This window comes from Solanum verrucosum, unplaced genomic scaffold (assembly GCF_900185275.1).
Source record: "Solanum verrucosum unplaced genomic scaffold, falcon-dt-bn FXZP01000231.1, whole genome shotgun sequence".
NCBI lineage: Eukaryota > Viridiplantae > Streptophyta > Magnoliopsida > Solanales > Solanaceae > Solanum > Solanum verrucosum.
In genome coordinates this window covers 564,633-591,077 of record NW_026020176.1, presented here as the reverse complement: position 1 = coordinate 591,077, position 26,445 = coordinate 564,633, and the positions used below count along the sequence as shown (strand labels likewise).

General features: G+C 34.0%; 1 long non-coding RNA gene and 1 pseudogene across 1 annotated transcript; one reads left to right on the top strand and one right to left on the bottom strand.

Moving 5' to 3' along the window:
* Positions 1-2,600: 2,600 nt before the first annotated feature.
* LOC125828975 (cytochrome P450 89A2-like) lies at positions 2,601-3,933 on the bottom strand (annotated as a pseudogene).
* Positions 3,934-24,769: 20,836 nt separating this feature from the next.
* Positions 24,770-25,954, top strand: LOC125829008 (uncharacterized). Its single transcript, XR_007443067.1, has 4 exons — positions 24,770-24,787; positions 25,034-25,162; positions 25,266-25,354; positions 25,863-25,954. It is a non-coding gene; the product is annotated as an uncharacterized LOC125829008 (long non-coding RNA).
* Positions 25,955-26,445: the final 491 nt, after the last annotated feature.

Below are 26,445 nucleotides of genomic sequence, written 5' to 3'. Positions count from 1 at the left end.
CTTCTAATTCAAATGCAATAGGTCAAGGTCAAACTGTTGAGTCCAAAGTAAAGAAAGGAAGGAAAAAAAGATCTCGTGCGTGGGATCATTTTTCTCGTAAAACTGATTCTGATGGAAGTGAAAAGGGTGTTTGTAACTATTGTAAGAAAGAGTATTTTGCTGACACAAAAGAACATGGTACGACGTCAATGCTTACTCATATATCCAAATGCCCAAAGATGCCTTATAATATTGATATTAAACAATCAAGATTAGCATTTCAACCAATGATAGGGGGTAACAAGGGTGATGTAGTTGTTGTTCCATGGAAATTTGACCAGGAAGAGTGTAGAAAGCCTTGTGTCGTATGGTAATTATTGATGAGCTTCCTTTCAGATTTGTTGAAAAAGAAGGTTTTAAACAATTTATAAAAGTAGCACAACCTTGTTTCCACATTCCTTCCCGTACCATTGTGACTCGTGATTGTTTTGATCTTTTTGATGAAGAAAAACATAAGTTGATGGTTGTTTTTAAGGAAGCACAACAAATGGTGTCTTTAACCACTGATACTTGGACTTCCATACAAAGAATCAATTATATGGTCATTACTGCTCATTGGATTGATAAAAATTGGATTTTGCATAAAAGAATTATCAACTTTTGTCCAATCTCTAGTCATAGAGGTGAAGATCTTGGAAAGTCTATTAGTAAGTGCTTACATGAGTGGGGATTGCATCGAATTTTCACTGTTACAATTGATAATGTTGGTTCAAGTAGTGTGGCAATAACTGAGTTGTCTAAGCAATTAACTAAATGGGGGACCAACCTAATGGGGTGGTAGTCACCTTCATATAAGGTGTATGGCTCATATTGTAAATCTTATTGTTCAAGACGGTACAAAAAAAGCAAATGTGTCTATTGAACGAGTTAGGCAAGCAGTGAGATACATCACGCAATCTCCTGCTAGGTGGAAAAAGTTTCAAGAATGTTGTGAAGATGAAAATCTTGCTAAAAAGTCTTTATGCTTGGATGTTCCTACAAGGTGGACTTCCACCTACATGATGTTGAGCAGGGTTATTGAATATGAAGGTGCAATTGTAGAGTACGCCGATCGTGATATTGGCTTGGCACTACATCTTAAGTTTATTGATATTGTGGATAAGAATTCTACAGGTACACTTTTGAGTAGTGATTGGGAGGGCGTAAAGAGAATTACGAAATTTCTTGAAATGTTTTCTAATCTTACCCAAATCTTATGAGGTTTGGTCCCTTAACTATACACTTACTGGTTTTAGTCCTTTAAATATTCAAAACTTATCATGTTTGACCTTTCTTTATTTTTTATATAAATAACTGATAAAGGACTAAATCCGGTAAATGTATAGTTAAGGGACCAAACCTGATAAGATTTCGGATAATTAAAGGACTAAATTCGATAAGTGTATAGTTAAGAGACTATTTTAGACCTACTCCAATAGTCCAGGGACCATTTATGGCATTTTGTTTCTTGTGTGCATATTAAGATTTAGTTTCACCATCAACAACTTGACACTTGGTTGAAGGCCTCTGAATTTCTGAAGTAGGTGATCTTTGTATCTTTTACCTTAGTTCAATGTTTACAAATTAACATTTTTCAATCATGATTGATTTTGCAAACGTGTTCCTTCAACTAGTGATGTAGATTGTTGATAGGAGCAAGGATACGATTAACAACAAAATAGAAAGCATATAACGAGAATTTAGAGAAGAACCAAGTTTAGTGCATAAAGTATTATTTAAGATTATTTAATCTATAAGAATACCCTCAAGTAGAAGAATTCTACTTATGAACAAACTTTCACAAGTTGAAAAGCAATGACTAGAAATTAATCCAAAATTTCTCAAGTCTTCAATCTTCAAGGTAGTCTAAAGTCTAAAGCATAACTATACTTAGAAAGAGAGTATTTATATTAGGTTTGATGATTGCATTAAAATACTTAGAAGTCCCTAACTAGACCTAAAATAGGATAAGGGCCCAAAATGAATATACTTCTAATGTTGATTGGTGATTACATGGCATATATCAAATTTGATTGATCAAAGTAAATCTCTAATCATGATTTTAGATAATAAATATATTAGTATATTAATTTGATTCCAAAAATTGTTATAATCTCACAATCTTAATAAATAATACTCCATATTAACTTGTCCATAAATATAGTAAAAATAATCTTCCTACGACAACAAACACATCAGCTTAATAATATATTATCTTGTCCAATAATTTCTTCTCTTTTCTTCACTTTTACTTTATTGTGTACTTTGATAGTTAGGTGTTTCACCAACGTCTGGCCAAGAATTTTTTATTACTAAATATTCCTATTTGTTTTTGCTGTTTTCCTGTCAATTTGAAATTACTACACATATTATTGGTCTGTTTGATGGTTAGATACATTTATTTAGGATACTAATGCATATTAAAATCTTTCATTCTTTGATTATTATAGCATGAAGTTTGGCTTTTAACTCTTGAACTTAGAATTTAACATACATCAACTGTTTGTGCATTAGAGATGCAACCCATATCTAAACATCAACAACTTGAAGAGAAAGAAAAACAAACAGCATTAGCAGGTAGATCATTCAAGTTTGTTTTCTCTGGGACGGATGTGAGCACACAATGGATTCTTCATCGTAACGATGAATTTGAGCTTCTCAGATAGATCAACATTGTTTCCATCCACAGGCTTCCACTCAAAATGCCAGAACATAGCCACAAAGTACTCTAAATGGAGCAGAGCCAAGAGATAGCATGGACATACTCTTCTTCCTGCACCAAAAGGCATCATCTTAATCTCTTTATTCCCTATTATATCAAACGCTTTTGTATCATCAATTGATAAGAACCTATCTGGATTGAAATCCAAGGGATTCTCCCACACTTGTGGATCCAATCCCATATCCGCAACCATGAAATCGATTGGTGCATCCTTAGGGATGACATAACTGTTGAGTTCCACTTCTTTGGTCACCGTGTGTGGCTGCAGGAAGTGACCTGGTGGATGCCGCCTTAGCCCTTCCAAGATCACTGCTTTTAGGTAAGGCATTTTGTCTAGATCTTCCTCTTTCACTATTTCCTCCTCGGTCACTCCATCCGTCTTTGAATCCCCTCTGCTCATTACCTCACATATCTCTTGGTATAGTTTTTTCCTGAATACAAGGGTATTTAACCAAGTTAGCCATAATCCATTGCAATGAGGAGGATGTAGTATCGGTGCCACCGGTAAGGAACTCACTGCAGAGGCTTACAATCTCTCCCTGATTAAACTTCCTTTTTTCCTCAGGGAATTCCAAATCCAGCAATGTATCCACATAAGCCACCACATCTTCCTTGGTTTTTGGTTTCATTCTTGCCTTGATCAGAGGTATAAATACACTCTCTTGCTCCTGCATCAATTGGATTAGTTCCTTCCATTGATTCCTGAAACTGATCTTTTGAATTAATCTTGGGAAGAAGCTGAGATTAACAAATCGACACATGGTTTGAATCCATCTTTGTTGTACATCATTTATCTGTTTGACTTGAGGCTGATCTATCTTGTCACCGAAGCACATCAGGACAAGAAGACAGAACACGGAGTAACGAAAATGATCAATTAATGTAATCACTTGTGTGGCTTCAGAATCAGAACGGAGCTGTTGAATAAGGGTAGAGAGTACCCGAGATCGGACATTAGAGTAGGACTTAGTGCGAGAAGGGTGGAGGATAACTGATACAATGTTTTGACGAAGGAGGCGCCATGTTGGGCCATAGGGGGTGGTGGTGAGGTTAATTCGGTTACTGTGAATGGATACACTGGTCTGAGCAGCCTTTGGCCTGTCAGAGAAAACAACACCTTGCTGAACTAAAGCTTGATAGGCTAATAAGTGGCTAGCAACAATTATGGAAGGACGACGAAATGCAATTCCAATAAAATGAGGTATTTATACCATTAATCCTATAACTAATTAAGGAAAGACAACAATTACATTAAAAGGAAAATATTCTATTCTCTTAATGTGTCCTAGAATTAAGCTAATTAATCACTACCGTCAACAATATCTGATCTTGTAAATAAGCTAATGGTGGATGACGAAATTAGATGTTTAGAAGTTGTTAAAAAATTATACATGGAATGTTGGAATGTCCATATTGATTAAGGGACTGATGAGGTGTTATCTCCTTACATGTTCTTGCACAATCCTCACCTTGTGAGTTAACGAGGTTGAATTAGGGTAAGACCCATTTTCTTTACACATATAATATAGTAATCCTCCCCTCTCTCTCTCCCTCTTTTGTGATAAGATATTTAGGGATTAAGCTTATTTGGGGTCATTATTAAGTTTTAACTAAAGATATGCAAGTCAGGAATGGGGATACTGTTTTATGACTGAGGACTAGGTTTGGTGGATGATTATTTAGTGTATGTGTTTTCTTGTTTGATTTTATGTGAACTGTTATTCCCATTATTTAAGTTAATTCTTATTGGTATAATTGGTGAACTCCTTCAAAGATGAAGGAATTGTTTTGAAAGATTTAACTTCAAAATGGTAACCAAGTGATCGGAGTGGAAAATGGCTAAAGTTGAAGCCTGATTATGTTTGACCTGGCTCTGATTTGGATGTTTTTATCATCGGTGTACTGCTTATCTAAGGTTTCTGTTTGTCTTTTGTGTTAAGTAATCTCTTGGGCTAACTTTACATCATCAACAAGAGGCGCTACTATGGTTCTGGGCGACATGGAGGAGAGGTGGAAGATTCCACCTGCTAGTTAGGAGCTGTTTTTGTTCATGGATTTTCTTTTTCCTTTTTCTCAATTCTTTTTTCAAAAACAGCATTTGATTATGCCTTGGACTGATTTTTTTGATTAATTTTTTTTAAAGATGGGTTTCAAGTTTGAGAAAGTGGTATTGGCCAGTTTTTCAAGTGAAAAATCTTTTCCGCTCGCAAAATTTCCACTCTTTATCAAGTTAAATGCATGTCCAAATACAACTTCTCCAAATAAACTTTTTCAACTTAACTTCAAATACTAATTCTTTTTTCAAAGATCACTTTTTTTTTACATCCAAATGCTTACTTAATTTGTTTGCCCACTTATTTGCTTGAATTTGTTGTGAGTTTAACTCTAAATTTTCCAATGGATATTAGGTAGCTCAATTTCTGGTGGGTCTTGCTGAGCCTCCGGCTCCAAATACATCTCCCAGAAGGTATATATATATTTTTGATGGTCTTGTAAATGAAAGAATCAGCATATTATGTCAAATTTTTTAATTATCTTCATACCTCCTGTGATGTGTGCTTCTAAATTTTACAATTTCTAGAATTTCGGTGAACGCTAGCCCTTTGAGCAACATATGCAAAGAGCTCATTTGAAGACTTAATTGAAAAATTAGTCTGTTGAAGTTTGAGTAATTGTAGTTTATTGATGATTTGCGAATGGAACAAGAGTTTTTGGAGAGCCTCCTTGGAAAGAACCTGCAAACCACAACTACAAAAAACAGTGTCTGCATTTAAAGCTTCAGAGAACTTAAACAAATACCTACTTGATATTTTTTTCACAAGTCTTGGAAAAACAATTTCCTTGAAAGAACGCCAGATGTTCCAAATTGGAACAATGTTTGGTCGGGAGGTAATGGTTAGGTCAATTTGTCTATGTACCAATATGTACTCTAGCTAAGATATCTATTCTTTCAATCTATTTTCTTTTAGTTTTCTATTCTTTCCACATATAGAATGAGTGTTTTCATCCTTTTCTCATCCATAATCTCAACCCATGTCTATTAACATCTCCCAAAAGTAATATTTAATCAAATTCTATAGGTTACAATAAATTTCTCTTTTTTTCCCAACACTTCAAAGAACAAGATCTACAATGATTCTAGAGATTTAAATTACGTTTCTTTTCTTAAACTTCAAATTTAAGGTTTGTAGGACTTTAATGAATATTTCCTTTCATTCTCATAACCAAAACTTTTCAATTTTCATGAAGTTAATTCCATAGTTAGGGTTATCAAACTCACTTTTGAATTTACCATTTTTATGATCTGAATTATATGATTACTTGAACTATTTATTGTATATAATTGAAACTAATTACTTTATGGTATATATTAAAAACTAGCTTATTAAAAAAGATATTTCCGAAACTTGGAGGGTTGTTGACTTAGTCAAAGACCCATTGAATTTGTTTGGATTTTGAATTAAGGGTGACATTAAGGTGTCAAAATTAAATGGCAGTGACATAAGTTTTAATAATTGAGTGTAGGTGACAATTATGTAATTAAGGATTAAGGATTTATGAGGCATTTGTGGGAGTTGCCCTCAAGTTTTTAAGTTGACATTTTGGTCCATTGTATTAAATGATGGGTAAAGAGGTAAAAGACTAAAACCTAATTTAATCAAATATGGTGGGAATAAAAAATGGAGGGAAGCCAGTGCACCAAAAGAGGAAATAAAAGTTGCAAATCTCCTCGTCCGATTCCTCTCTTTTTCTTCTTCTTCTTGTTTGTTCTTGCTTGCTTTCTTCCTGTTCCCGTCATCTTTTTCTTCTTCTTCTTCTTCTTGTTCGTACATTGTTGCTCTTGGCTGCTATTCCTTGTGCTTCTTCTTCTTATCTTCTTCTTGAATCAGATTTAGCTAATCAGTGTACCAGATTTCGTTCTATATCAATTAGCATTACTTCACATGTGATTGTGTTCTCACATTATAGTTTGGGAAGTAAAATTAATAGTTTTTGAATCATTCATCATCATTTGGATATACTTGTAATTTTTTCAATAATTTGCATTCGCATTTAAAACAAATGATTATATTTATTGCAACAGTTGACTCGTGTTGAATAAGTCAGATATTGAAACAGATGACAGTTTTATATTACAACAGAAAGGTTATATGTTGCAACATATGATTTACATGTTGCAACAATCTAGTCATATGTTGCACTTTATGACTTCCCTCTTGGAGATATCACAACAAAATAGTCATATGCTGCAACATATGATTTATGAGTCACAACTGAATAGTCATATGTCGCAATATACTTACACATGTGATTTATGTGTTACAATAGAACAATTATATGTAGCAATATATGACTTTTATGTCGCAACAAAATGGACATATGTTGGAAGATATGACTCACATGTTCCAATAAAATAGTCATATATTGCACCAGATGACTTGCACCACTTTCAATATGTGATTTATGTATCGTAACAGAACAATTATATGTAGCAACATATGACTTTTATGTCGCAACAAAATGGTCATACGTTGAAACATATGACTTACATGTTCCAATAGAATAGTCATATGTTGCACCAGATGACTTTCACCTATTCCAAAATGTGATTTATCTTTCGAAACATAATAGAAATGTGTAGCAGCACATGACTTATGTGTTTCAACAGAATCGTCATATGTTGGAACATTTGACATACATGTTCCAACAGAATAATCATATGTTGCACCAGATGACTTGAACCTCTTCCAACATGTGATTTATGTGTCGCAATAGAATACATATATATAGCAACATATGAGTTATATGTTGCAACATAATGGTCATATGATGGAACATACAACTTACATGCTCCAACAGAATAGTCATATGTTGCACCAGATAACTTGGACCTCTTCCAATATGTGATTTATCTTTCATAACATAATAGTCACATGTAGCAACATATGACTTCTATGTCGCAACAAATTAGTCAGATGTTGCCACATAAGACTCATTATTGCAACAGATAATGAAGTCATATTCTATCATTAGTACTAATTGTTTTTTGAATTAATTTCTTTAGGTACAATAAATGGAAGGATTATTCATAGGGGTTGATTGTTGTGGTGAATAGAAAGAGAATAAGAATCGATATATTTGACATTGAAAGGATGGTATGAAACTGTCGAAAGAAATTTTTTATATGATGATTTTGTGAATTCAATCATCCATAGTTATGGACTCAATTGTCAACCGAAAGATCTTATCATCAGTTATATTCTCAATTTTTTTTCATAATAAGAAGGTCTTACCTTTTAAAATAACTGATCAACCTAGTTTGCTTATTTATTTGGGAGGAGCAGTGAGACCCATGTTAAGAGCCTACGTGGTTGAATCCTATCGAGGAGAATCATAAGCAAGAAGAAAATCAACAAAATATGTTAAATGATGAATTTATTGTCGTGGACATGAATAAATGATGAAATTGGAGGAGATAAAGTGCGGAACCTTGGGAGTAACAATCCTCCTACACATATTATTAGGAGCAACAATCCTACTTCTTCTCAATCATCACGTGTGAATAATGTTCAAGATGATGAAACTGATTTTTATAAGGGAATGACATTCAAGAACAAGGAAGAACAAGCAAATTCATTGAAAATTGCTTGCTTGAAAAAAGATTTTAAGCTGACAAAGGTGCTCAATTCTAGTAATGTGTATTCTTTTAAATGTTCATATCCGGAGTGCAAGTGGTGGTTGAGGGCTGTCAAATTTACAAGTAGCGACATGTTTGTCATTAGAATCTATGAAAGTACCATATGTGGTTCAGAGCATCTTACGAGCCATTGATAACGCTCAACTACACTTCATCTGATTCTAAGTGTAGGCGGTCGCTAACAAGTATAAACCCAACTAAAAGTTGGGATCGTTCCTGCAGAGCACTATACAATAGAGAATTCGATTAAGAAGTAAAATTGTGTTCTAATCGTTTGTAGAGGTAAAAGTTTCACAACTTTAAAGTAAATCACAAAGTTTTGGCAATTAATGTCAAATGGTGTGAGGGGGGGGGGGGGAGATTTCAAATAACCAAATTATGACTACTAAAATCGGAAGTAAACAAGTAGAGAAGGTTTCTTGGTAGTGTGATAAATTGAATGCTAATTTCGTGTAATGGGTGATTACTAGTTACTCAAAGATGTTGAATCTCGATGGGTAGGCTAGGAATTGAATGCAATAGACATTTCTCAATCAACTATTGTGAATCAAGTTAGTTCTTTCGAACCTCAACAGGCACAACACAATATAGCAACACATTACCTTAATCAATATACTTTTTCAAGCTAGATTTGTTAGATTGCATTCAAACCCACTTTCTCAAGCTAGATCCGTAACAACACAATCAATACAATCATCAATTAATAATTCGACTCTAACACTTTTTTCTCAAGCAAGCATAGAGTGTTAAACTAGAATTGCATTTGCAACTACAATTCATCAATTAAAACACGAACTACTACTTGAACCCACTTCAAATCAACAATAAAATCAGTAACTAATAACACCCATTAGCTAATCAAGGCATTCAACTACATAATCGCACCCCCAAGAATGACGGTTTTAGCCAAACATAGTAAAGAGCAAGAATCGTTAGCAACGAAGTTTTCTATCAGATTGGGCAATGATCCACAAGTCTCCAAATGCTCAAATTAAAGTTAAAAATCTCATAATCTCTAAATCCTTTCTAAAAAATGTAAAAAAATGTTCTAGAATGTAAAAGATTAAAAACCCAGCAGTGAATAATGTGGGAACTCCTTCTCTTCTTTTGAAAATTACATTTATACGTTCCCAAAATTTCAGCACGGAGTCCACTCAGCAAAGTAAGTCGGACTTCACCGATCCATTCGGTGATGCATCGAGTTCTCCTCTACTCGCCTTCTTGGCATGTATTTTTTTGTAAATCATTCTGTAACTTTCGGTGAAGTGAGTCAAGTTCGCTGAACTGGTCGGCGATACGCCGAATGCTCATCTTCTCGCCTTCTTGGTGTGGCTTTTTACCAACTTATTCCGTAAGATTAGGCGATCGAGATTGGCGTGTCATTGATCCACTAGTCTGCTCTCGAAGTTGGTCTTGTCCATGGGCTTGCATGCTGTCACTTTGGGTGAGCTGAAGGTCCACTCAGCGACTCGTCGAGTGGCTTTGGAAAGTACCAACTTTGCTTTTCTTCAACTTTTTAAGCTTTTTTGCTCTCCTATTTGACTTGTAATGTCCTTGCCTTACTATCTTGCCTCTAATGCCACATATTAACATTTTAACATCAGTTATGAGCATAAAATAGGCATTGAGGAAACTAATTCCTTAAATATCAAGCCCTAAATGAGTCGAAATTCTCGACTCATCAGCCATAGTCCGCATGCCACGGCAAAAATCATAGGTAAATACTTTGAAAATAGATTTCTCAATGGTAAAGGCCCGTCCACAAGGGACATGTCAAATCAACTCCGCACAAAATTGGGTTGTAAGGTAAGTTATTGGAAGATTTATAAGGGCATGGAACCTGCAAAGTTAGGGGAACACATGACCACATGTATGCAATGCTTAATGTGTACCGTTATATGCTTGAAATTGCAAATCCAGGAAGCAAGATGTCATTGTCGCTTGATGAAAATGGAGGTTCAAGTACTTCTTTGTATCATATGCCTCTTGGATGATTGGTTTTCAACAAATGAGAAAAGTAATAGTCGTTGATGGGACATTCATGAGGAGCAAGTATGAAGGAGTTTTGCTCTCGGCGGTGGCAAAAGATTTTGAGAATCATATATTTTCAGTGGATTTTTGTGTTGTGGACAAGGAATGTGATGCCTCATATAAATATTTTTTTGAACATATGAGAAGCTATGTAGATGATACCGATGAGTTGTGCATTATTTATGATAGACATCCTAGTATTGTAAATATGGTTTTGACTATCTATCTCGCATCTCATTATGGTTGTTGCACGAGACACCTTGGGGAAAATATTTGAAATAACTTCACAATTCAAAAGTAGTATCTCATTTTTATAAAGTAGCAAAGATGTACGATAGATGTGAGTTCAATGACCATTTCAATCAAATAAGAGATTTGGTACCAAAGGCAGTTGAAACTCTTGAGCATATTGGATTCCACACATGGAGTAGCGCATTTTTCCCAGGAAGTAGGTACATTATTATCTATATTATCTTGTTTGAGTTTATTGTAATTTTATGATTTTTTGATTGATTTTTTTTGTTGTTTAAATATAACATTATGATGTCAAACATCGCGGAGTCGGTGAATGTTATGTTTGATGCTCAAAGATAATTTCTCATTGTCGCTCTATTTGATGAAATAAAAAGGAGATTTGCACTTTTATTTCACTAGAGGCGTATGGAGCTGGTGAACTCTTCAAATAGATTTGTTCCTTCAATTGAAAAAGACGTATCAACGTATGTCAACTCAGGCAACAAGTTGTTGGCTCATCAAATTGCAAACTACAAGTTCATTGTCACTGGTAGAGGCGGATCTAGGATTTGGAGGTCCTGGGTGCCACATTGTTCAATTTAGATAAATGGGTCGGTTGTTTTAATTTTGGATTACAATTTGGGTTATTATCCTTTTCGATTTTTATAAACAAATCGATCAAACATGTATGTTGGTAATATTTTCTTTTAGATATTCTGTGATTAGAGATAACTAAACAATTCAATTATTTTTTTTAGAAATTAAAGGCCTTATTCACTTAGACTTTGGGGAAAATGCATAAGTACCCCCCCAGCTTATGCCCAAAATCTCTGAGACACACCTAACATTTACTAAGGTCCTATTACCCCCCCTCCCCGAACTTATTATATATATAATTTTCTACCCCTTTTGGGCATACGTGGCACTATCTTGTGGGTCCAGCGCGTGTTGACAATTTTTTCAAGGATAGTTCCACGTAGGCCGAAAAGGGGTAGAAAATTAATTAAAAAATAAGTTTGGGGGGCTAATAGGACCTTAGTAAAGGTTAGGTGTGTCTTAGAAATTTTGGGCATAGGCTGGGGGGTACTTATGCATTTTCCCTAGACTTTGAGGAAAAACGAATTTTTTTCACATTAAAATTTGAGCTTGTATAAATCATTTTATAGTGTTAACTGAATATATTCATATTCCATTGACTTTATTGTTGTTGCAGATATATAGTAGAGAGAATAAAATTGTAGTTTCAACCTAGTTATCTTACTTAGCAAGAATGTTAGTGAAGATCGAATGAACCTTTAAATTGAAAGAACTCTAGTAATAATATTCATCATTTTTAACACTTATATTTTTTAAAAACTACTATTTAAATACATTCTTAATAATATTTATCAATAATTAGTGAAAGTTAAAAAATTAAGAATTAACTACGTTAAAAAGGAGTCAATTTGAATTAATAAAGTATAGTAAATAAATAAGAATGAATAGAAAAAAACTAAAGCCCTTCACACATTAATAAAAAAAAAAAAAAAAAAAAAAAGCTTCACTCGCACACAAAAAAATAATGCTAGCAGCGAGATTTGAACTCGCATTACACGTATGACATATAATGCCCTTCGCCGCTTGAACCATTCATCACTTGGTTCAGTGGGTGGCAAAGTTAATATATATTAATTTCTGATACATATATACATATATATATACAAAGATTTTTCTGAAATCACTGGGTGCCGTGGCACCCCCACCCGTACCCTTAAATCCGTCCCTGGTCACTGGTCATGGTGATGTTGCTACGGTAGATCTACAAAGAAGAACTTGTACTTGTAGAATTTTTTACTTGGAAAAAATTTCTTGTCCACATGCCATGTCAGCGCTTCGATTCCAATATGGTGCAGATTTTAGAAATCAAATTTATGAGTATTCATCTCCATATTATTTAGTGGAAAATTACATAATTGTATATTGTGAGGAAATTCACCCGGTGCCACCCAAATATTCTTGAAATGTTCCTTTGGATATCTTAGAGAGAGAAATACCTCCTCCATATATTGATCTAAGCAAACCTGGAAGAAGGAGATAAGAGACGGTGTGGAGTTGGTGAATCATTTCCATCAAGAAAAAATAAGTGTTCCATCTGTAAGGACTTTGGCCACAAAAAAATTACATGCCCAAATCGAAATGATTCATAAGTATTGTTGAATTTTAATGTATGTTTTTTTTTATATTTGAGGTTGTTAATTTGAATCAACTTATTTTATTTATATAAAATGTGTGATTTATTTGTAAATAATGCATCTTTAAAACATAATTGTGCATCTGTTACAACATATGACAATTATGTGTTACTACTTACAATAGAATATTGCATATGTTCCAACATATGTTAGTTGTGTGTTAGTTCCTACAACATAATTGTGCATTTTTTCTAACATAGATCTTGCAACATAATATTGCATGTGTTTCAACATATGTCAATTATGTGTTACAATTACAACATAATAATGCATATGTTCCAACAAAGTAGGCATATGTTGCAACATATGTCGTTTTTGTAGATATTTTCACTAATTAATAATTACGTGTTAAGTGAACAATCAATCACATACTGTTAGTGGAACAACTTTCAATAAAAAGCTACCAATAAGGGAACATAATTACAACTCTTCATATTCTATCCCGTTTTCAAAAAAAAAAGTATATTGCTTCTGAGAGGTCAAAAGTTGCAACTTCTTCTGTAAAAGTTGCAACTCTTCACATTCCTTATAAGAGAAAAGACAAGATTTTTGCTGGGAAGAAAGAGGAAATTTCCAAAAATGACTAGGAGGATTAAAAAATGAAAATTTACAAACTACATTAAATCTCTTCTGATGTGTCTACTTATTGATATCGTTGAAATGATTGCTTCTGACTCCTTCAAAGATTTAATGAATGGTTAATTAAGGTATGTATGTATATAAATTAATTTTCACCTCTCTTTAAATTTTATTTCCTAACCGTTTGATTTGATTTCTTAGTTCTAGGGTCCTTAATCAAGTCGGTAATGAACCTTTTGTATATCAAAAGGTAACATTGGTCGATTTTTCTAAATTTAGATGGCCTGTGAACCGTCGATTTGTAATTCAAAAATCTATTTCTTTTATGGATATTTGCAGAGCATCGAGGAATTTAGAAGCCTTATACAAAAAAAGGTGTGGTAATTTTAATGTTTTTCGTATGTATTCACGTTTTTTATCAATGTATTCTATCGTTTAAATGTGTTTATTTCTTCTGTAGTTTGAATTTTTCAACAATAACGATTCAAATGCATTGGGAATGATTAATCAAGCAGCAGACGGAGGCCACATTGGTGCATCTTATGCGGTTGCCATAATTTCAATCTTTAAGGGCGGTGAATCCATGAGAGATTTCTTAATGCTTATTGCCAACATGAAACAAACGGAGCCACAAAAAACCAGGACATGTCGACATAAGTTACGATAAGTTTTAGGTAGAATGTGGGTGCTAGAACCTCATGTGTTGGGAGAAATACCCATTTGTTGCACTGTTCATCAACATTAGCAAAACCTTCGCAAGAAAGGCTGGCCCAAGGAAAGTGACGATGAAGATGATATTTGTTGTGAATTATGTAGCTGTGATTTAGAACTAGATTATGTAGTTAAATTTTTGCCTAATACTCGTGTTGTTGGACAATGAACGTATTCCGTCAATTATGTCTCTTATTTTGTAGTTAAATTTTGTATAATTGCATGACATATTAATTTAATCTATGTATATCTATATCCATATATTTTCTTATTTTTTTCCTTTTTAATAAGTTTTGTTATTAATCCCTATTATATAGTTGTTTGGTATCTGTGGCAACATATGTATATTATGTTGGCATCTGTGGCAACACATGTGGCATCTGTAGTAACATATGTATATTCCGTTAGATAATCTGGTCAATTGGTGTTGAAATTGCCACAGATTTTGTCATATGTTGCAACATGTCAATAATCTCACATATGATTTTTGTTATTAATTCAATTAAATTGTGACCTAATATAACATGTAACACTAACATATAATCATATAACATGTCTAAATACAAAATTATGGTCTAATGCAACAACCTTCATCAAATTTATCAATTATTTTTGCAAATATTGTTATACCACTAGTTCATCATCCAATGACTAAATAATTTCATATGATAGTTATATAGCACCATAGGAAATTGTTGTACAAAGTGTTATATATTTTTTTTATTGCTAAATTATGGTCTAATTTAATAAAATATGGTCCAATTTAACTTTTTAATTGCTAAATTGCTTAATTTATCGATTCACAGATCCATCAAATTGGCATATGTGTCAACATATGTATATTATGTTGGATAATCTGATCGATTTTGTGTTGAAATTATCACAGATTTGTCATGTGTTGCAACATATCGATAACCTCACATATAGTTTTTGTTATTAATTCAATTAAATTCTAACATAATACAACATGTAACACTAATATATAGATCTATAACATGTCAAAATTCAAAATTATGGTCTAATACAACAACCTTCATCAAATTTATCATATATTTTTATAAATATTATTATACCACTAGTTCATCATCCAATGACTAAGTAATTTCATATGATAATTATATAGCACCATAGAAAATCGTTGTTCAAAGTGTTATAGCATTTTTATTGCTAAATTATGGTCCAATATAATTAAATATGGTTCAATTTAATATATTTTTTATCATTAAATTACCTAATTTATCAATTCACACATTTATCGAATTGACATATGTGGCAACATATGTACATTTTGTTGGATAATCTGGTCAATTTTGTGTTTAAATTGCCACAAAATATGCATATGTTGCAATATATGTCTAACCTCACATATGGTTTTTGGTATTGATTCAATTAAATTGTGACCTAATACAACATGTAACATTAATATATAGTCATATAACATGTCTAAATACAAAATTATGGTCTAATACAATAATCTTCATCAAATTTATCAATTATTTTTACAAATGCTATTATACAACTGGTTCATCATCCAATGACTAAGTAATTTCATATGATAGTTATATAGCACCATAGGAAATCGTTGAACGTAGTGTTATAACATTTTTTATTGCTTAATTATAGTCCAATTTAACACTTTTTATTATTAAATTACCTAATTTATCAATTCACACATCCATCAAATTGACATCTATGGCAACATATGTACATTCTGTTGGATAATCTGGTTGATTTTGTGTCGAAATTGTCACAGAATATGCATATGTTGCAACATATGTCTAACTTCACATATGATTTTGGTATTTATTCAATTAATTTATGACCTTATACAACATGTTACACTAATATATATAGTCCTATAACATGTCTAAATACAAAATTATGATCTAATACAATTTTATCATTATTTTTATAAATACTATTATACCACTAGTTCATCATCCAGTGACTAAGTAATTCCATATGATAGTTATATAGCACCAAAAAAATCGTTGAACATAGTGTTATAACATTTTTTTTATTGCTTAATTATGGTCCAATTTTAAAAAATAAGATCCAATTTAGCATAGTTTATTATTAAATTACCCAATTTATCGATTCACACATCCATCAAATTGGCATATGTGGCAACATATGTACATTCTGTTGGATAATCTGGTCGATTTTGTGTTGAAATTGCTACAAAATATGACGAAATTGCAATAGAATAGGAAGAAGTTGCAACAGAATACAAATTGTTCCCTAACCCATAACTGGCCCAACTACAATTAATGGCCCATAATGCTCCTCCTCTCTCACTCTCACTCATTATAAAAAGGTTAACCTTTAGGTTCCCTTAATTCACAATTTACAAAGCTCTCATTTTTAATTTTCTTTCATTTCTCATTTATTTCTCCTTCTCTCTCCACTTAAAATCTCCCTGAGAATATGTTGTCACCTTGAAAGACTCTAAGTCTCTGCATGCTCTTGTTGTGGTCGGTCAATGTAATTATGGTGTTCTCTGCTAATATATTTTCTTCTTCAACTGTGTTCTCAGTGTGCATGAGTGTTTGTTGTTGTTTATTTTTTTAGATCTTGTCTAATGGAGGGTAGATTCATCATTTGGTAAATCTTCTTTCTTTATAACATCATGTCTTGTCTGGTGACAGAGTGCATGGGTGACTCACTATGATTGTTTGTTTTTTCTGTAGGTAGTCTTGCGACGGAGTTCATGGGTAGCTCACGTTGGTTTTTTGTTTTTTCTGTAGGTGGTCTTACAGCGGAGTACATGGGTAGCTTTGATCCACCACCCTTCAAGAGAGAATGTTGATGCCCCTCCAGATTTAGTCGCTCAATGTTGACTCCAGATCCTCCAGTCAAATCCTTTTTTTGTTGGCTGAAGAAGTAGTATAGGCTAGGGCATTTCATATGTAAATTTTGGTTTTCTTGTTGGCATTAATGCCTTTGTAAATATGGATGTTGCTTTTATGTAGCCTGGGCCTAGCCTTTTCTTCTGTTAATAATATGATACTACTTGCATGTCACTATCAATAGCATGTTCCTGTGTTTATATTTATATTTATGTTTGCCAAATTATGTGCTTGAATTTCTCTCTTAATGGTGATACTACTTGCACGTACACATAATTGACATATGTTGCAATAAATTTGAAAAATGTAGCTTTATAAAAGTCATGGGCAAGCCCAACCTAAAAGTGGCCCAATCGGCTCATTATTTCATCTCTGGAAAGAATATAAATAAGTTAAGCTGTTCATTATTTCATCTCTAGAAAGGATATAAATAAGTTAAGATGTTCAAGATAAGATAGGGTTTTCATTTCATTTTCTTCCTCGCCGCTTCTATTTCTCCGCTTTGCTTTCTCGCTCTTCTCTTTCTCTCTCCTCTAATTTTTCTCTTTCCATTTATCTTATGTGATGGAGTGTAGGGATCTCTAGAGTGCATGGGATATAATGATGTTATTTATTTCATCAGCATGTTCTACTCTTTGTTTTTTAACACGCAACTAATTGGTTTGGTTAAACCAAATCCATAAATAAGAGATTCATCTGCCATGTACTATCAAATCAATGAAATCATTAATTTTGCAATATAATTGTTTGGTAAGAATGCATTTCTTTAAATATAGCGCAGAACTGAGATCTCATGAATGAGTTTTGTTTGCTTTTGTTAGTTTTGACATAATGTCAAATGTAATATTGAATTAAATTTGTAATGATGAGAATGATCACATGTTGGGAGTGAAAATCTATTACAAACATGGAGACTTATGTTGTGTCTGAAAGCACACGCAAGTGCACGTTGTCACTTAAGTAGTACAGCGACTCTTTCGAGTCGGATTATCAAACCCAAAGGACTTCAAATCAACAAATAACAACTTTATTATGTCTGAAATAAATTTACTTATGCGACAAACAATTTTAGATCAACATGTTGCACAAATGTATCAACAAGTGTATTTCTGTATCAATTATTTGTATGTATGAGTATCTCTTAATCAAAACATAAGTAGGCATGGATTTACCTCATCGGTCCAACACCTATTGGGTTGAGACATTATGTAGAACCAGTCTTTCTTCTTCGAAAATGCAACTACAAAATCAAGTTGTTTGAATCCAAGTTTCGAGCAATTGACTAAGTAGTGATCATCCTTGTCTCTTCTGTAATTGTGTAAACATTAAAAATAATTATTTAGTGGACTTCAAGAAATACTAATAATAGTTGAATGACTTTACTTTTTTGCATGATGCTTGTAAAGACCCTCGTTTATCCATTGCAAGAAGGATGACATTAGTTCAGTTGGACCCTCGCTGACAATGTTAAACCTTCAAATGGATATTGTTTCTTCACATCACAACTAACGACTTTCTTCTCTTTCTCTTTCTCCTTGCCTTTTGCGGTTGAGGAAGATACTGGAGTAGTAACAATTGATTTTTTTTCTTTTACTAATTATATATAATGATTGGAAAATTAATTTTTTCAACCTCCTACACTTCAAAGGCTGTGAAATCTTCTTGAATGTATGGACATCAATATTATGTTTCATTTCCTTAAAAATATTAGTGAGTTCTTTAACACGACTAATAAAATAATCATGTTGCTTCTCACATCCTTCACATCGACTAAAAGAGCGTTTGATGTTAGAAGAGGAAGCAACACCAGCAAAAGATTGAGTTGTTGCCAAGATGAAGCTTCTTGTGATATTTTAGCTACAAGGTAAATAAAAAAAGGTTGCGAGTTTACAACTGATTATGAAATAATAAGGGATAGCAATTTATACTTATGTTGACATTGATGAACATTCTGTTGCCACATATGTACCTTTTGTTGACACAAATGGATCTTCTGTTGATACAAATGAATTAATCTTCTGTTTCAATATATGGATAACCTGTTACTATAGATGATCATTTTGTTGCTTTAACATATAGGTGACATGTTCCAACATAAGAGAACTATGTTGGAATATGTACCAAAATATCACTAATATGTTGCAACATACGATACATCTTTCAACAAATGAAATATATGTTGGACAACTGAACAAGACTATTTCTATAATTATATGAACAAAATGGTAAAAAAAAAGAAAGAACAAAAACAACAAAAATGACTTTTTACTAAACAACAACAATACATATACATTTCCTCAAAATTAGATTTTTCTTGGATTTGTTGATTTTCTTTCAAAAATAATAAATAATAAGTATCATTACACCATTATTCAATTTTCACATCTATAGAACGATTTCTTGTTCATTAGTCCACGAAAAAAACTCAGTATCAAGAGTATGTTGTTCGAAAATTGTAAAATCTTTCAAAAAATGACTTACCCGTTTTAAGTCGAACATGACCTTCAGTTCAGAATAAGAGTGACAGTCGGAGATGAGGAAGAAGATACTGAGGAGAACATTTGTTGATAGTCGGATTTTCTAAGGAAGAAGAAGAAGAGAAGAATGTTGGAGAGAAGAAGAAGAGAGAAAATTCTAATTTTTTTTTTTAAAGTTTGAATAGAATCAAAGTAGTTGAAAATGTAGTGTTTTTTTTAATTTTGAAAATGTCAATTTGATTCCAGATTAACTTAATTATATTTTTAAATGTATTAAAAATTGTCACCTTTTATTCAATTTTAGCTTCTCCTTGGTAACTTTAAAAGACAAAAAAATTCAAAGAAGAAAGATTGTCATCGTCGATATTAATTGTAAGTTCCTAAACCAAAAGGCTCATTAGTGAACGTTGAGCTATTTCTCGCAATCGCCAAAGCTTTCCTTTCGGAATTCGAATTGTAATACATCAGCAAGAAAGAAGAAAGATTGTCATCGTCGAATAAATGGTGTGAGTTTTCTATCAGTATTGATGTTGATGTTCTTTCTGGTTTTAAATGTAAGATTCCTTGATGGTTGAAAATGGGGTTTCCCATTTTAAGCTTGCTTCACTGTGATTTCTGGATGGAAAATGGGATGGCTGGGGGTTGGGGGTTTCCGATTTCAAGTATTTAAGATGTTTCCATCTGATTTCTGGTTTGACATGTAAGATTTCTTGATGGAAAATTGGAGGGGTGGAGGTGGGGGTTTGCGATTTCAAGCTTGCTTCACTGAGATTTCTGGGTTTTGTCATAGTCTCCGTTTGTCATTTCTTGTTACTCTGCTTCTATTTTGGTATTCATTACATCACCTTCAATTTAGGATGTTTCCTTCTTGCTTCACTGTGATTTTTGGTTTTACTTGTAAGATTTCTTGATGGAAAATGGGAGGGGTAGGGGTTGGGGGTTTCCGATTTCAAGAATTTAGGAATAAACTTGTTGGTTTAATCAATTCTGTGAGTTTTCTATCTTTATTGATGTTTACTTCTTGCTTCATTTCTATTCTGGGTATTATTTTGCACTTCACTGAGCTTTTTGGTTTTAATTGTTAGATTTCTTGATGGTTGAAAATGGAAGGAGTAGGGGCGGGGAATTACAGAAATGTTTTTGGAATCTCAATTTTTTGTTGTTGTTGTCATAGTCTGTTTTTGTCGTTTCTTGTTACTCTGCTTCTATTCTGGTTTTCATTACATCACCTTTAAATTTAATGTTTGAACCACAACCATGATTTGTTGAGAGGAATGGCTACAAATTTAATGTCAGAATATAAGTATACACTATAATGATACAAATTTCTTCTAACAACTGGAATATACATTAGTGTGATATACTATTTCTTAGCAAGGGCTTCTCTGGTGGGAAAGAATGGTATCTTGAAGAATCGGAGGGATTGGTGGAAGAAAATCACTTAATGATATCTCAAAGCCTTATGCTCTACAAGAATCAAAGAAAAATAATTCCGCAAATGTGATGGAAAGATCTTGATTCCTCTAGAAACAAATTTAGTGCAGGAAGAAAAGATAATTATTCTAAAGTTTTGGAGAAAAAGGGTGGAAGGAAATCACTGGCTGATCTTACAAAGTCAACCAAGTCGTCATCTGTTGCAGAATCAGAATTGCGTCAAAGCACAGAGAAAGGCCATGTACATGAGTTGTTTTCTCAAGGAAGTTGGATTAGATCATGGTACGACCAACACCGATATTTGATTGAACCGTGTATTAAAAATATTTTGCAGAACGTATGCAAGAACTCCTTTCATCTCTTAATACACTGCAACTGCGTAATTGTCCAGAAATAGAGTCCTTTCCTCAAGGAGGATTGCCCTTCAATGTACAAGTCCTTTGGATCATCAAAAAATAGGACTACGGTGGATCAAGCCTTGCATCTAGAGTATGTTAACTATACCAAGAATGTGTACAGACCTTACCCCCATTTTGTGCTAGGTAGAAATACTGTTTCCAATAGGCCTCAAAAATAAGTTTGAAGAAAATACAAGAGTAAAGAAGCAAATGAAAGTATCTAAACCAAAAATAGCAGGATAAGCATATATAATACTAGAAGGTATTTGTAGTACTGATAAGGAGAAGAGGGAGAAAAGGTGCTTCAACTAGAACCATGCTCTGCCACAAAAAAAGAGAGAAATTGATCAGTTACCGACATGATGGACTGCAGCTGGCGGATTTTATCATTTAGTTCAACTGCAAGGGATAGTACTTAATCTTCAATATAACCCATACCAACAGAAATAGAATCAAGTCTCTCTTTAGCACCTTGTTGAATTCTGAAAATCTTAGTTGGTCAAATCAATTCTGTGATTTTTTTATCTTTATTGATGTTTCCTTCTGGCTTCATTTCTGTACTGTGTATTATTTTGCACTTTTACTATGAACCTTTGCCTTTAATTGTAAGATTTCTTAATGGTTGAAAATGGGAGGGGCTTTCCGATTCCAATAATTTAGGATGAAAATCTCAACTAAAGATGAGTATACCCCTCTTCACCAATTTGCTCTGTTTGATGATTCGAACCCTACAAATTTAGAGTTGGAGGTGGAGGGTGTTAACCACCCTTGCATGTGCGTCTGATGGGGGTATTCTGGTGTTTCATCTATTTCCTTTTTTGAAATGCAATAACCAGATTGATTGAACATTGATAATGCACCAAATGTTCCTGCTTACGATAGGCAGGTGATGTTCAATTTTCTCTCCTTGATGCTGTTGCGGGTTTCAATCTAATCATCTTAACACAAAATATGCCTTCGATTTGTCATAGTCCGTGTTTGTTGTTTCTTGTTACACTGCTTCTATTTTGGTATTTGACAGAGCACCTTTAAATTTAATTTTTGAACCACAACTATAGTTTTTTGAGAGAAACGGCTACATCATCAGCTTACCTGATTCAAGTTCTGGATATAAGTACAAATTTCTAACAACTAGAAAATACATTGTTGTGATCTTGTATACTATTTACATTCCTAGCACCCTTTCCTCATGTACACATTCACTGTTTTTGTATTGAATTTTTGATTTTGTTAATAGCAGTGTTTTTGTATTGAATTTCTGATTTTGTTAATAGCAGTGTTGGTGGAGAAGACATAAAATTTAGTGTAATGGTCAGCCTTTTCCAGCGGATACAGAAGAGAAGAAGCGGTCCAAGTTCTGGAAGTTTGTAGATACCTTCTACAGGAAGCCTCGGGACAATTTTGCTTCCATGCGACTCACTTTTATGGCCTTAAGGAGCACGTGCTAGCCACTTGCCTCATTAACGCACTTTCCATGTCCGGCGACTCCGATGATGTCCACTATCTGCTCAATTGGCGGAAAGGCAACTTCTCTCTTGTTGCCACTGAGGTAAATTCTTCTTCACCATTGGAATTCTCTGACGATGTAGAAATAACACAATAGCTATTTGGCGCACTAAATTCAGATTATTGTTCTTGTCCGTTGCTTAATTGAATAAATTATTGAAAAATCCTCCAAAGCAATTGAGTGATTGAGCGAATGTGAAAGAGTTTCACCGCTTAGTTACTTAAGTTTAGCCACTTCCACAATCTTGCCCTGTCATGTACACTTAATAATCTCTTCCCTGCTAACAATTGGCTCCACATTGTCCCGCCTCTGTTAGGTTAGTTATTCTTTACTTAAACTGAAAACTTTTTGGTTCTTCTTTTCTTTTGTACATTATTTCATGTTCTTGTATGGCAGTCCTCAATTTTAATGAAGAGAAATGGAGAATGGAAATGATATGTATTTGTTTAAATCAATTCGTCAACTACACAATCAGCCTAATCATATTGAGATATAAAATAAAATAGGACAATTAGAGGAATCTATGGAAACAACTCTGTTTATTGACAATCTCCCATAGTCGAACTACACTATAAAAAGAAATAAGAATTAAAAAGTTGAAGTAAGAGAATTGGGGAGGAATAGACAATATAGAAATCAAATGACGAAAAAGAGAGGTAAATTTACCTACTGATTGTTGATGATTTTAAATGTAGGCTTGCACTAATTCTAAATTAACATATAAGAAGGCGTTATTCTTTGAGTACTCGGGTGTGAAATGTGTTTGAAATTTATTAAGGAGGAACATTCTCAAAAAAACAGTGAAATTATGTTGAAGACAAAAAGCCCAACGAAGCATTATGTCCAAGTGGGAAGAGCTTCCAGAACTGATCTTTTATGATCAGGTCCGTTGTATATCTTTTTTTCCCTTGTGCTGCATCTCCTAAATCAATAAAGCCACGATATATCAGCTGATCGGATGACAGTGTTCTAGATTTTGCATTGATTTGGAACACCTATCCGTTCAAAGGATTGATGGACACTACTTTCAACTCAAGTATCACTCGCCCTTTGAAATATATCCATTGTAGTCATTGGTCAGTCATCTATCCTAAATCAACTAATGTTTTTCTATTCTTTCCTTCTATTTTATTTTTCCAAATTTTTTGTTTTAGATTAGATTGGATGAATTGGATGAACTCAAGTTAGGATTACTGCATCTTTTGTTTTTCTTTTATTTTGAAACAGTACATGGCAACTTTTGATAATTTTGAGTTTTCACAGTTTGATGAACCTTTTGCTTAATAAGTTGTTTTGCAATTCCTACATTGAAAAAGATTGCTTCTTGTATCTGAAGTTGTGACTAACTTGGAATCATTTTTGTCTTTGGAAGGCAACCATGTACATCCAAGATTGTAAGCATTAAGAAGAACATTTCTACTTGCAACAGTAATGTTGTTCTGCCAAGCAGCAAAACCTGTTTCTATTCAAAGAAGTGATGCAGTTGTGCCTAAGATCACTGCCATTCATGTTCCTGCAACTTGCAGCATGGACATTTCTCCATCTCACTCAGATGGATCATTAGTCTCCATGGATGAATCTATGTCAACTTCTGACACAGTGAGACCTCCGAAGGTTGAATACATAGATGACCATGAATTGGCTGCAGTTGATTCCATCGAGAAGAAGGCGTGTAGCACCCTCTACATCTCAGAATATGTCTAAGCAGCAGGTTTTGATCTTTTCAGCAGAGTAGTCCTTGTTCTAGCATTTCATTTTAGCTATAACATCTATTTATAAGATTTATCTATTTTTGATTCCTGCAGCAGTTATATGCAAGAGAGATTTAGTTGTGGACTTGGAATCAGGGGATAAAATTGTCAACATTGATAAATTATGTGCTACAATGGGCCTGCGAGGTATAAAAATGTTTACCCTCTATCTTCAGCTCTTTGAATTGGATGCTCGCTATGCAGTGGTTCTGCGATAATTTAAAAAGACTGACCATAGCAGTCAAATAAAGTGGCTGCTTCAATTATATATATTTCATTTAAAAAAGTATCTGATTTATTGAATGAAGATAAATGTGGGAATACTCATTTTTCAGAAGTAATGTTCTCAATGTCTCCAGCTATAAGTATTGAACATGAACTCACTGTTTCCAGGAAGGAGAGCAACGGCAGTTGCCTGCCTTGGTATTAAGCATGAAGGAAACCGATAAGAAAAAGAGGCCAGCTATTGTCTTCCTGCATAGTACAAACAAATGTAAAGAGTGGTTACGACCATTACTATAGGTGATATTCTGTTTTCTTAAAAGTACTCCCCATATTACCATCGAGCAGAAGCAATGAATGACAATTCGATGTACGATTCTCTTTTTTTCTTTTTTGGGTTCAGGCATATGCTTCGAGGGGATACATAGTTGTAGCAATTGATTCTCGATACCATGGACACCAAGATGACAACATATCGTGATGTAAGAACAGGTGCATTTGCTCTTTGCTTCAGTTTTACTCTTGGTTATTTTCTCATACAAAAAAGTACACTCAGGTCCAATAGATAGGTCAACTGACCTAAATTTGTAGTATGTACAATTATTCTGCTTTTAGTAGCAAAACCTTTGACCTTTTTGTTTTGAAGTATCAATTTTGTTGCGACTGTACAAGTACTTTGCTTATTCTGAGTATAAACAATATGGGACAGTACTTAATACCTTGTTATTGGCTTCATATTAAAGAGGAGGAAAAATCAAGAACTGAACTTGTTGTACTACTTTCTTTGTTGAATGATTGGATGCTACTATTTGATTGAGTTGATCTTCCTTACTACTTTTTCATGGAAAAAAGGTGATACAATGTCATTCATATATGATACGGTAAGAAAATGGAGATTTGTTGTTGATAAAGTACAATTTTCATCTCAAACTGCAACACTTATTATCTAATATCTAGCATTCTAGCTTCTGAAAGTAATACTTCGCTACAAATTTTGAAGGTGTGGGACTTGATAAAACTGGCGGATTATATCTAACAAAGAGGGAAGATATTGACTCGTCAAGGATAGAATTACTAGTGAATCACTTGGAGGTTAGGCGAGTCGTATTGATTGATAGTGAAACAGTTGGATCTTTTGTCCAAGAGGTTAATAATGAGGTAAGGGAGTTTTTCCTAAGTTTTTACTTACTTGGGGGTGGGGTGGGGGGATCGGGGCACGGCGCCTCGAACCTTCCGGGAGTAGGGGGGATCGAGGCACAGAGCCTCGAACCTTCCGGGAGTGGAGGGTTCGAGGCACAGAGCCTCGAACCCCTTGGGGGAGGGGGGGAGAGGGCTTGAGGCACGACATCTCTAGCCCCCGGGGGGGGAGAGGGCTCGGGGTATGGGGCCTCGAACCTCCGGGGGGTTGGGTGAGGGACTCGAGGCACGACGCCTCGAGCCTCTAGGTGGGTGGGGGACTTGGGGCACGACGCCTTGAGCCTCCGGGGTAGGGGTGGGAAAGGGGGGAACGGGGCATGACGCCTCGAGTCACCCTAGGGTGGGGGGCTTGAGGCACGATGCCTCAAGCCTCTATGTGGTGGCGG